The sequence below is a fragment of the Passer domesticus genome, chromosome 6 (assembly GCF_036417665.1).
Source record: "Passer domesticus isolate bPasDom1 chromosome 6, bPasDom1.hap1, whole genome shotgun sequence".
Lineage (NCBI taxonomy): Eukaryota > Metazoa > Chordata > Aves > Passeriformes > Passeridae > Passer > Passer domesticus.
The window spans coordinates 487954-500409 of record NC_087479.1 but is presented as its reverse complement, the minus strand read 5'-3'; positions in this window follow the sequence as shown (position 1 = coordinate 500409).

Here is a 12456-nt window from a genome sequence, read left to right as displayed (position 1 = left end):
TCTGCAGGGTCACCTCTGCCCCACAGGGATGGTTTCTGTCACCCATGTCCCCGCAGAGCAGCTGCAGCCAGCAGCACCCTGGTCACCCCTCTTGTCCCCAGCATCCCCAGGGACACCCAGAGACACAGCTTGGACACCTAGAGACACAGCAGGGACATCCAGAGCCTGGCAGGACACACGGCAGGGTCCCTGGCAGTGAGAGGACACTCCTCAGGGTCCCTGGCAGTGACAGGACACACAGCAGGGTCCCTGGCACTCGACCTGCCAGGGGCTCTGAGCTCTCCCTGGAGCCTTCTCCTCTCCAGGGGAACCCCCCAGCTCTCTCAGATTCCCTCACAGCTTACACACCATCTTCCACTGAGAGTTACTTGACATGTTGTAGTTTTGGTTTTGGTTTTTTTATTATTATTTTTTTAATTTTTTTTTTAACACATTAACCCGATTTTTAGGCAATTAGAAAAGAAAATGTTGCAATTACTACTAATTTATGTTATGGTCTAGTCATCCTGTCATGTGCCTCTTCTGGAAGAAGGGAAAAGGAAAAAAGCCCTTGTTGCTGATTCTCTACTGAGGCGCTGTGTCTATTAAGAGACAAATAACCTTGATGTGCAGGCACTTATCGCAGTTAAAAATCTCATGATTCACAAATTAGTGTGGGAATATTAATGAAGAGCATCTTGTGGTACCAGGCACTCCCTGCTTTAAGTGCTTCAGGTTACCTGAATTTTATGATAAAATCCTTCCAAGTCAAAACAAGTGGGTGAAGGTAAATTAAGCTTTATTCAATATTCTATTTTCTATTCAATATTCTGTTTTCTATTCAATAGTCTATTTTCTATTCATCTTGCATGACAAGTGTTCCAGGAAGGAAACTGAGCTACCAGCTCTGGACAGTTCCAGGGAGAGTGGGCTGAGGTGTGAAAAAGTGCTGAGGGGAACATGAGACACATCTGAGCACTGATGTGTGATGGGATCACATCGAGCCCACCTGCAGTGGCTGCTGATTCCCTGCGTGCAGGTTTAGGGATCACACTGCACTTTGGTCCCAAAGCTGCTGGGAAATGGATTAAATGCAGGAAAGGCTTGCCATGCAGCAGGGAGAGCTCGGGAGCTCTGCATTTTCTGCATTGCCATTTTGCTATTTGCCTGGTAAAACACAGCTGTGACTCACACGAGCGCTCTGAGCAGCTCTCCAGAGACTGGGTGGCTAAAAATGCATTTAATCTGACTCTATTTGAGAAGCTCCTTCAGAATGGACTCGGGGGAGCAGCCTTTGCATGGCAAGGAGGTGTATTCCATGATTTTCAGCATCCTCCTGCTTCCAGTTCCTCTGACTCCGTTACCTGGAGCCTCGGCTGAAGTGCTGCAGTCGTGGACAAATGGATTAACTGGAGCTTGGTGTGGGTTGGGAATCCCTGCTGGCCTGTCTGATGGACGGGATCTTCTTCACAGGGGCCGTTCTGGTGCTGTGGCTCAGGTCTGACTGATAGTAAAAGATTTTAAAATCATAGAAAATTCGGGGAGTTAGAAAGATAGCTAGGCTTAGTAGGACCTGGGAAAATATTAAAAACAGGCCCTGGGAAACATTAGGCCTTGTGTTTGCCAGATCATGTGAAATTGCACCTGCATGACCCGTACATGATAAATGATATAATTGCTAGGTGTGATGATTGTTTAGATATAATTATTGTTTAATTGTAAGAAAAATCATGAGAAACTATGTTCAAGGGTTTGGGGGGACCACGAGAAACCCATGCTTGGACGAAATCAATGTATACAATAGAACAATGTAAGTGTAATAATTAATATGTAAGTTATATAATGATAGAATATAAAAACATGTTCATCCCAAACCCATGGCAGAGTCAGATTTGGGTCTGTACCCCTGACACCCAGAGATCTTCAATAAAAGCACCTGCATGAATCATTCTGTGATTATGTGTTCCTGAGCACTAACATGACCAGAGCAAGGCTGGTGGGCCCTAACTCCTTAAATCCTTGAATGCCACCAGTGCCAGCCCTGGCAGGGGGGCAGAGCCGTCCTGGAGCCAGCAGCCCTGTCCTGGCCACGAGGGCACACGGAGGGCACCGGAGGGGCAGGACCCACAGAGGGGTGGGCAGAGCAGCAGCCCCCCAGAGACCCCAGAAGGGGCTGCACATCCTCAGCTCTGCGGGGCAGGAAGGCTGTGGGAATGCATAAAATCAGAGGGGTTTGGGAAAGCTGCAAAAGGCAGGCCTCAGAGACAGCAGAACTGTGATTAGAGCTCAGCAGCAGCCATAAGATTGGTCAGCAGAGAAATTATAAAATAAGTAGAAAAGTAAGGACAAGTGGAACATGGTCTGTGTATTAATGCTTGGCTAGAATAACTCCCTGAGCTACAGAAAAGTCTATCTAGAGAGATGTTAGGGAGCTCTAAGCTGAATAATGGAGCACTGGGCATTGTGTTTGAAGGCTCACAAACAGGTATTGTATTCAAAATAAGCAAGCACTGTTTAACCAAAGGTATGTGTGCTTCTAGTGGTTGGATAGAACTGCTGTCAATGTGCTTTTGCTTTGTGTGATTGGTCAAAAAAATTTAAAGTGAGTTTTAATATTGAGTTCTTTGTCTGCTGCCAGGGATGTGAGCTGCTGGCATCTTCCCATTGTCATAACCATGGAATGAGGCTGATGCTGGAAAATACAACAGCTCAAGGCACATTCCTAGCAGTCCCATCCCACTGGGGGTTGTACACAGACCCCCAGCAGTCCTGTCCCACTGGGGTTTGTACATAAACCCCAGCAGTCCTGTCCCATGGGGTTTTGTACACAGACCCTGCCCAGTCCTGTCCCATTTTTGGTTTGCACACAGACCCTGCCCAGTCCTGTCCCATTTTTGGTTTGCACACAGACCCTGCCCAGTCCTGTCCCGTTGGGGGTGGTACACAGACCCTGGCCAGTCCTGTCCCATGGGGGTTTGCACACAGACCCTGGGCAGTCCTGTCCCGTTTTTGGTTTGCACACAGACCCTGCCCAGTCCTGTCCCATTTTTGGTTTGCACACAGACCCTCAGCAGTCCTGTCCCATTTTTGGTTTGCACAGACCCTGCCCAGCGATGGAAGGCCAGGCTGGGGCAGGCACTGTCCCCACATGGCCCCGACCCCGGGCAGTGCCAGCTGGGTCGGTGCTGCAGCCAGGGCTGCTCTCCTGCCCTCTCCTGCCTGATCTCCTTCCCCCCTTCCCCTCTGGCCCTCCATTCTTTGGTTCCTGTTATTATTTTCAGAAGTTGGAGATAAAACCTCACCAATTCCCATGCTGAGCCAGGAGCTCACTCTGGGAGCACTTGTTGGGGCCCTTTGGCTTTTGCAGCTCTTTTCTGGCCACAGGAATCTCCAGATCCTGGGGCTCCCTTCCACACAGGCAGACCCCAAAAGCCATCCAAGGACCTGCCACAAGACACCTGAGCCCCGTTTCTCTGAGCTGAGGCTGCTCTGCAGAATTATCTCTCTTTTTTATTCTGCATCTGATTCCTCCATTGACACTCATACTGTAACTTTTTAAAATGTCATTCCTGGCATTACTGGTTGGATTGAAAACATTATTTAAATGCATTTCACATGGACATTTATTACCAAGCTGGAAGGAAAACATTCTCTTGGAAGTTTACACAAGTTATGAACTTCACGTTTGTATTTAATGCCTTTGTAGAACTGCATTGTGAGAAAACATTATAAATATGAGAAATAAAAAATATTTCTAAAGATATTGTATAACCTTGTGGATTTATCTCCCTGTATTTACTCCATTGCTCTGAGGGTCCATTAAGGCAGCAGTAATCTCATCCTAAAGACAGGATGTCATTTCTTATATCTGCATTCTGCTGCCACCCTTTAAGTGGGCTCCAAAGATCCCCAAATGGGAAATAAACAAAACAAAACAAAAGAAATCAAACCAGGAAAATAACAGCCTGGGCCCATGGCTGATCTCAAAGGGTTGTTTGATTTTTTTCTTTTGTCAGTTTTAATCCCCCTGCTCAGGGAGCAGATATTCTCCTGGGACACAAGAGCCGGGAGAGGGACTGGGGACAAGGCATGGAGGGACAGGAGCCAGGGAATGGCTCCCAGTGCCAGAGGGCAGGGATGGGTGGGAGATTGGGAACTGGGAATTGCTGGCTGGGCTGGAATTGCCAGAGCAGCTGTGGCTGCCCCTGGATCCCTGGCAGTGCCCAAGGCCAGGCTGGACACTGGGGCTGGAGCAGCCTGGGACAGTGGGAGGTGTCCCTGCCCTGGCAGGGTGGCACTGGGTAGGATTTAGGGTCCCTTCCAACCCAGACCAGTCTGGGATGCTGGGAATTTGTGCTGCTTTGCTGCTCTGCTCCCGGGCTCAGCTCCAGGCCTGGAGCCACCACGGTCCCTCAGTGTCCCCCACCAGGGACAGCCCTGTCCCTCCCACGGCACCCGGGCTGGCTGGGGGCTCCCACAGGGATCTGCTCCTGGGACAGCAGCAGGGACAGAGGGACAGGGCTGTGTCCAGCTGTGCAGAAAATCCCGCTGGGCACAGCCAGTGTCCCTGCAGGGGCTGGGCAGTGCAGGGGCTGGGGAGTGCTGCAGCTTCACTCCAGAGAAGGAGAGAGTCCCCTGGGGCTCAGCCCATGGGGGTCCAGAGGTGCAGCCTCCTTTGATCCCAAACTCCTGCACATTCCCTCTTCCTTTCCCCGTTGCTGAGGTACCAGGAAGGTGCAGTCTTCCCCAGCCCCCTGCCCCATATCCCCCCTGAACCTGGCATTTCCTCAAAGTTCAGAAACTCCTCCTTGTGCAGCCCCATTTGGCTAAACTGTCCAGGCTCTGGGACAAACTGGGCTGGAAGTTCATCCCAAAGCTCAGAAACTCCTATTTGGCTGTTCCAGGAGTTGAACTGTCTGGGCTGTGTTACAAATCCTGCTGGAAGTTCATCCCAAAGCTCAGAAACTCCTATTTGGCTGTTCCAGGAGCTGAACTGTCCAGGTTCTGGGACAAACTGGGCTGGAAGTTCATCCCAGAGGTCAGAAACTCCCATTTGGCTGTTCCACGAGCTGAACTGTCCAGGCTCTGTGCAAGCCCATGGATGGAAGCAGGCACAGACATCCAGCCCCATCTCAAAGCTGTTCCCCCATCCCCTCTCCCAGGAACTGTTTGTGCAGACATCAGCTCACACCTTCCCTGGCACAGCCAAACTCCAGCTGCTCTCCCCTGGCTCTGAGCAGCCTCTCTGGGCCTCCCCTCCTGCCTTCCTCCCCTTTCTGCCCTTGCTGCTGCTCCTGCCTGGCTGCTCCTGCCCACAGAGCAGTGGCAGGATGATGCAAGTGTGGATTTTGGCACTTGTGACTCCTTCCTGCCTCACTTGCACCCAGCCACAGCTGGGAACACACCGGTGGGCTTCAACCATCATGATTGTGACTGGTTGTTGGGATTGCAGTGTTGTGTGGCACAATACATCAAAGCCTTATGCCAATAAATTAAATATCGTGGGAGAGGAGCAAGTCGAGCTCCCAAGAATGCCTCTCAGCTCAGCACAGATGTGGGGCAGGAGGAGAGCAGCCCGTGGCTGTCCTGGCAGGAGCTGTGGCATTCCCTAATTGATGATGGAGCACGTGGGGCACGGCCCAGCACAGGGGGTGTGAGGGCTGGCAATGGAGCCCTGGCAGCCTGGTCACTGCTCCCAGCAAAATGGATTTTTGCCAGGAGTCTGAAGCTCACATTAAGGGTGGTTTCCTGTGGAAACATTTTAATTTAGCAGTTTCAGCAGGAGGGTGGAGTTAAAAAGTCAATCTGCAGGGTTTGTGATGGGCCAGGAAGGGGAGAGCAGTGCAGAACAGGACTGCACTTTTCCCTGCTGTCCTAATTTTTTTTTCTCTTGCAAAAAATTCAGTGTGAATTCCATGTAAATGTACAGTTTGTGAACCCACCCCTGCCCACTGAAAAAACTTTGAATTGTTAATTAGTTCCTTCCCCCAACAGGAGAGAGCCACAGTCCAGGAGGGAGAGGCAGCACAGTCCCACCTGTGCCAGGGTGTGCAGGAGCAGGGAGAGAAACACAGAATCCCAGAGTGGTCTGGGTGATAGGGACCTGAAATCCCACCCAGTGCCAGCCCTGCCATGGCAGGGACACCTCCCACTGTCCCAGGCTGCTCCAGCCCCAGTGTCCAGCCTGGCCTTGGGCACTGCCAGGGATCCAGGGGCAGCCCCAGCTGCTCTGGGAACTCCATCCCAGCCCCTCCCAGCCAGGAATCCCTTCCTGAAATCAGAGATTCTCCGTGGGCAGAGCAGAGAGGAGGTTGTGGAGCAGCGCTGTGCACAGCAGCACTGGGCAACACACCTTGGGGATTCAGAGCTATTTCCATCCTTCCATTCACTGTCAAAATGTCTCCTTCCACAAAAACAGGTGCCCATGGCCCAGACACAGAATTCCCTCCTCCCTTCCAGCTGCTGCAGGCTGCTCTGATCCCTCCACTGCAGCTCTGGAGTCAGGAGGCAGCTCCTGAAGGGAAGCCCAGAGCCCTTCCCCATGGTGCCCTGGCTGTCCCTGAGTGTCCCTGGGTGTCCCTGGGCATCCCTGGGTGTTCCTGGGTGTCCCTGGCTGTCCCTGGGTGTCCCTGGGTGTCCCTGAATGTCCCTGGCTGTCCCTGGCTGTCCCTGAATGTCCCTGGGTGTCCCTGGCTGTCCCTGAGTGTCCCTGGCCAGCCCAGCCCAGCCCTGTGCTCAGGCTCTGGGTGCATCTCCCCCTGCCAGGGGAGAGCAGAGAGCAGCCATCAGTGAACAGGGACAGCAAGGCACTGGGACAAACAGACACTTTTCTGAGCTGCTGGACAGAAGAGCTCTGTCCTCGGTCACCGGAGTGGCCCTGCTCTCTTTGTCCCTCCTAGAGCCACAGCCCTTCCCTCACTCCAGGGCTGGCGGGGTCTGGGAAGGGGGTGCAGGTGGCTGAGAGGGGAGCACAGCCCTCCATCCAGAAATCCAAACGGTGCCGTGGGCCTGGAACCACAGCTTGGGCTGGGGCACGGCGGGGACAGGGATGGGAGGAGAGGGATGGGGACAGGGATGGGAGGAGAGGGACAGGAACAGGGACAGGGACAGGAGGAGAGGGATGGGGACAGGAGGAGAGCTCTGCTGACCATAAGGGGACAGGGAAAGGATCAGGGCTGTGCTGCCCAGGAGGCTGGGGCAGGAGCTGAGTGCAGGTGAGGGGTGGTCTCCCGAGCTGTGGCACAGGACACAGGTGGCTCTTTGACCCTCGGGTGTCCTGCCCAGCTGTTACCCCAGCTGTTATCCCAGCCATTATCCCAGCCGTTATCCCAGCTGTTTTCCTAGCTGTTATCCCAGCTGCTATCCCAGCCGTTATCCCAGCCATTATCCCAGCCGTTATCCCAGCCATTATCCCAGCCGTTATCCCAGCTGTTTTCCTAGCTGTTATCCCAGCTGCTATCCCAGCCGTTATCCCAGCCATTATCCCAGCCATTATCCCAGCCATTATCCCAGCCGTTATCCCAGCTGTTATCCCAGCTGTTATCCCAGCCGTTATCCCAGCCGTTATCCCAGCTGTTATCCCAGCCGTTATCCCAGCTGTTATCCCAGCCGTTATCCCAGCTGTTATCCCAGCTGTTATCCCAGCCGTTATCCCAGCTGTTACCCCAGCCGTTATCCCAGCCGTTATCCCAGCTGTTATCCCAGCCGTTATCCCAGCTGTTATCCCAGCTGTTATCCCAGCCGTTATCCCAGCCATTATCCCAGCCATTATCCCAGCCGTTATCCCAGCTGCTATCCCAGCTGCTATCCCAGCCGTTATCCCAGCTGTTATCCCAGCTGCTATCCCAGCTGCTATCCCAGCCGTTATCCCAGCTGTTATCCCAGCTGCTATCCCAGCTGCTATCCCAGCCGTTATCCCAGCCATTATCCCAGCTGTTATCCCAGCTGCTATCCCAGCCGTTATCCCAGCCGTTATCCCAGCCGTTATCCCAGCTGCTATCCCAGCTGTTACCCCAGCCGTTATCCCAGCCCTGCCCAGCCCTCCATTGACCGCAGTCCCTGATCCATCCCTCACCATCATCCAGGCACACCAGACCTTCCCTGCACCCCAGAATTCTGCTCGGCTCCAGGCACACCAGACCTTCCCTGCCATCCAGTCCCAGAACTGCTGGGATCCCCCAGGAAGCTCCTGCTGGCATTGCTGGGTTGTCTCTCACCAGTGTCTCAGAGGATTCTCTCCCCACCAAACCCTGGGGAGGTCTCTGAGAGCCCTTCCTGCACTCTGGCCCTAAACTGGAATGATGAGGGAGCTGCTGGCTTCTCCAGGCTTTGGATTGTCCCCTCTCAGGCCCTGGGACTGATCCCAGAGAGAGCTCCTGCTGCAGAGCTGCCTCTGCATCCCTCCTGCTGCTGCAGACCCCAGGGCACCCAGAGTGGCTGCCTCCCTGTCGGCACTGCAGGGGCTGCAGGACTTCATCCTCCTTTATCCTGTCCCTGTCCCCTCCTGGTCAGCAGAGCTCTCCTCCTGTCCCTGTCCCTGTCCCTGTCCCTGTCCCTGTCCCCTCCTGGTCAGCAGAGCTCTCCTCCTGTCCCTGTCCCTGTCCCTGTCCCTGTCCCCTCCTGGTCAGCAGAGCTCTCCTCCTGTCCCTGTCCCTGTCCCCTCCTGGTCAGCAGAGCTCTCCTCCTGTCCCTCTCCTCCTGTCCCCTGGGCCCCTGCCAGCCCTCTGGTGCTTTTTATCCACAATAAACTCACTGCTGGCAGATCATGAACCTCTCTGCGGCATCTTCCCATAACAATATATTTAATTGAGTTAATTGGCTAAATGTGAGAGCTTCGTCTTTATGCTGTTCTGATTTTTTTATATTATAGCCACTGGAAGGAGTTTGCATCACTTTTATATGTTATTTTCCTTTAGACATTGATAATTGTTATCTCCTTTTAAAGAGAGCACTTAAGGCTATTTGCTTCATCTCCTTTCCAGCATTACTCTCAAGCCCGTTTAAGCATTCACCATTCAAATTGAGCACTTCAGAATACAGAGAAATAAAATAAAAGCCGAGGTTTTCTCAACTGGAGGAGCCAAGATGAGAATGATGCCTGTAAAAGCTGGTTATTTGTACCCATCAGCAGCCAGGGCTTCCCAGGGGCTGTAAAGAGCAGCTCCCTGTGCAGCAGAGGCTGAAGAGGGGACTGGGGCAGAGCTCAGGGGCTGCAGCTCCTGCCCAGGGCAGCTCTGAGCTCTGATCCCTGGGACAGGACAGCACCACAGGGAGCTGGGGCTGGGCCAGGGAGGCTCAGGCTGGAGATCAGGAAAGATTCTTCCCCAGAGGGTGCTGGCAGTGCCCAGGCTCCCCAGGGAATGGGCACAGCCCCAAGGCTGCCAGAGCTCCAGGAGCTGCCAGGGATGCCCAGGGTGGGATTGTTGGGGGTCTGGGCAGGGGCTGGGGTTGGGATGATCCCTGTGGGTCCCTCCAGCTCAGGAAATTCTGGGATTCTCTGGTTCTGTGAAATCTCATAGAACCAGCTGGGGGTGCTCCCCTGGAGAAAAGGAGACTCAGGGGTGCCCTCCTCACCCTGCACAGCTCCTGGAAGGTGCCTGTGCTCAGCTGGGCTGGGCTCTGTCTCCAGGCACTGACACAGCCAGAGCACACAGCCTGCAGCTGGGCCAAGGGAATACAGGCTGGGGATCAGGAAAAGGTTTTTACAGAAAGGTGATAAAGCTCTGGAATGGCTGCCTGGGGAGGTGGTGCAGTCACCATCCCTGGGGGTGTTTAACAAAGCCTGGATGTGGCACTGGGGGCCAGGGCTGGGTTGGGTTGCTGGGGCTGGGTTGGACTCCATGATCCTGAAGGTCTCTTCCAACCCAGGGATTCTGTGATTCTGTCTGTGTCACCAGGGTCGAGGCTCTGGGAACATCCTTGGAATGGCTCCAAAACCAAGGCACTGTGGGCATTGTTTAATGGGCATGGGGTGTCCATTAAGGGTTGCACTTGACCCCAGGCTCCCCTCGGGGGAGGCACCCGAGGCTGAGCTGGGGCATACCTCTGCCTCAGGCTGCCCCGACTGCCTCTGCCCCTGAGCCCCTGGAGCAGGAATTGCTGTCCCTGGCTGCTCTGGGCACAGCTGGGGCCCAGCCCTGCTCCTCTGTCTCCCCAAATGCACTGTGCATCCTCTCACCCCAGCTGTAAATAACAGCACTGCTGTCAGAGCTGCTGCTTTCTCCTGCCTTGCAGCTTTAGAAGAGCTTTTGAAAAATGTCTTTAATCCATCCAGCACAGTCTCAGGAGCACTCAGGCTTCAGCACTAATTCTGCACTGCTGCTGCTGAGCCTGTGCAGCACTGAGAGCCCTGGAGCAGCCAGAGGCAGGAGTTTGGTACTGGGAAGGAGTTTCCAGGGGTGAAGGGATGGATCAGTGCCACAGCCTGGCAGGACAGGCCAGCCCTGCTCCAGCCCTGGGTGTCACTGTCATATTTCCTGGAAAAATCCCTTTGCCCAGGGTTTCTCTCTCCAGGGAAGCCTCAGAAAAAAAGGGAAACAATATTATCTCATTTGCTTCTCCTGTGTTTTGCTGCTTTGGAATGTGCTTGGAGATTGTTCACCCACAGGTGATTGTTTCATTGGTTTCATGTGAATTGTTTTCACTCTTTGGCCAACCAGGGTCAAGCTGTGTTGAGGCTCTGGAGTCACAAGTTTTCATTATTATCTTTTGAGCCTTCTGTCTGTATCCTTTCTGTATTCTTTAGTACAGTTTAGTATTGTATTCTTTAATATAATATATTATCATAAAAGAATAGATTAGCCTTCTGAGAACATGGAGTCAGATCCATCATTCCTCCCTGCCATGGGCCACCCTGAAAATACCAGACCTGGGAGCACTCTGGCCTCCCCCAGCTCATTGCAGCAGCTCTCAGCTGTCCTCCCCCAGCAATGTCTGTCCCAGTCCATAACATGTTCAAGCCAACATTTCTTGTCTCAAAGTTTACAGATAGGCACACACTGTGTGAACCCTCTGTCAGCCTCTGAGTATTCTCTAAATCCATTTCCCACAGGCCCAGAGCTGGACACAGCCCTGCCAGGGTCCCCTGGTGCCAGAGGTTCCACTGGGAATGGCATCCACTCCTTCATCCTGGGAATCAGACCCTCTGCGGAGCAGTTAATTGCTGGCGCTGGTATTTAATTAGCTCTACATATTGCTTTTCATTTTGGGTGGGCCTCGGATGATAGATGGTGTTTGAACCTCCAAATCCATTACAGTTAATAGAATTGTGAAAGCTTTTCCTCTCAGCTGTTGCTCCAGTGTCTGACTCACAGACAGCACATAAATGTAATTTATTTTCACCACGGTGGCAACTTGTACAATTACAGCGGCCCCAGCACCCGGCTCCCTGGCACTGCACCCTGCTTTATTTACATCTCCATGCGTTCCTCAGCTGGTTATTGCACTCACTAAATTATTGGGGAAGAAAAAAAAAAGCCATCTTTATTCACATTTGATCTGAGGGTATTTAGCAGCTACTTTAAGCAGGAATCTCTGTGAGCACAGTCCCAGCATCCCCTCCGGCCAGGCGCTGTCACCAGCAAGAGGGGACAGGCTCCAGGGCAGCTCAGACCTGAGCAGGGTGGCACAGAGGGCAGCTCAAGGAGCAGAAATGCAGTTTGGACTGGGAGGTGCTGGTGGTGCAGGGAGGGTTCCAGGAAAGAGCCAGCCCAGAGAAGGGAGCACCTGACACACTTTGTAGGGTTTGGAACTCTGTGACCCCCTGGGGACCTGGGAAGGTTCCATAGCCTGGAGCTTAAATCTCTTTGTTGGGGTGTCTAACACCTTCTCTCCTTGGGGCTGTCACAAACACCCATTTTGTCCTCAGCAGCTTGCCCTGAATGTTTTTATTGACAGTTTTTCCTACAAACTTCCCTCAAAAACCCATAGTAAAGTTACACTCCCCTTCATTATAAATTGGAGCTGTTGTGTTGATTACCCAAGTCACAAGGGATTAATTTCTTGTCACATCTCATTAGAAATTCATCTTTAAACAGGGTTTGTAACTCCCTTGACTCATTTTCAGTGTTCTAGATTTACACATTACTGTTCCTGCTTTATTTTTGTTTTCAGGCTAAAAAGGCTCATATACTTAAATATGATTTGCTAATTCTGCAGAATCATAAATATCTGTGAAAAATGCCAGCTATCCTCTCTGGGTTGATCTGGGAGCACTTTAATGCTGGCTCACATATTCTCAGCTGCTGTGGCACCCGCTCGTGGCTCTCCAAGAGGGAAAAATGAATTCTCCTCAGTCAGGCTTTATGGCTGACATGATGGTCTGACACCCACTCCAGCTCCCAACCCCTGCACAGATAAATATGCAAGAACCTCAGGGAGAGGAATTCCTGAAAAATGAGAAAGACAATGCACAACGGATGAAAATGCTGGGGATAAAAAATGCTCTGCAGTGTCAGAAATTGCTCTTCAGAAGGAAGC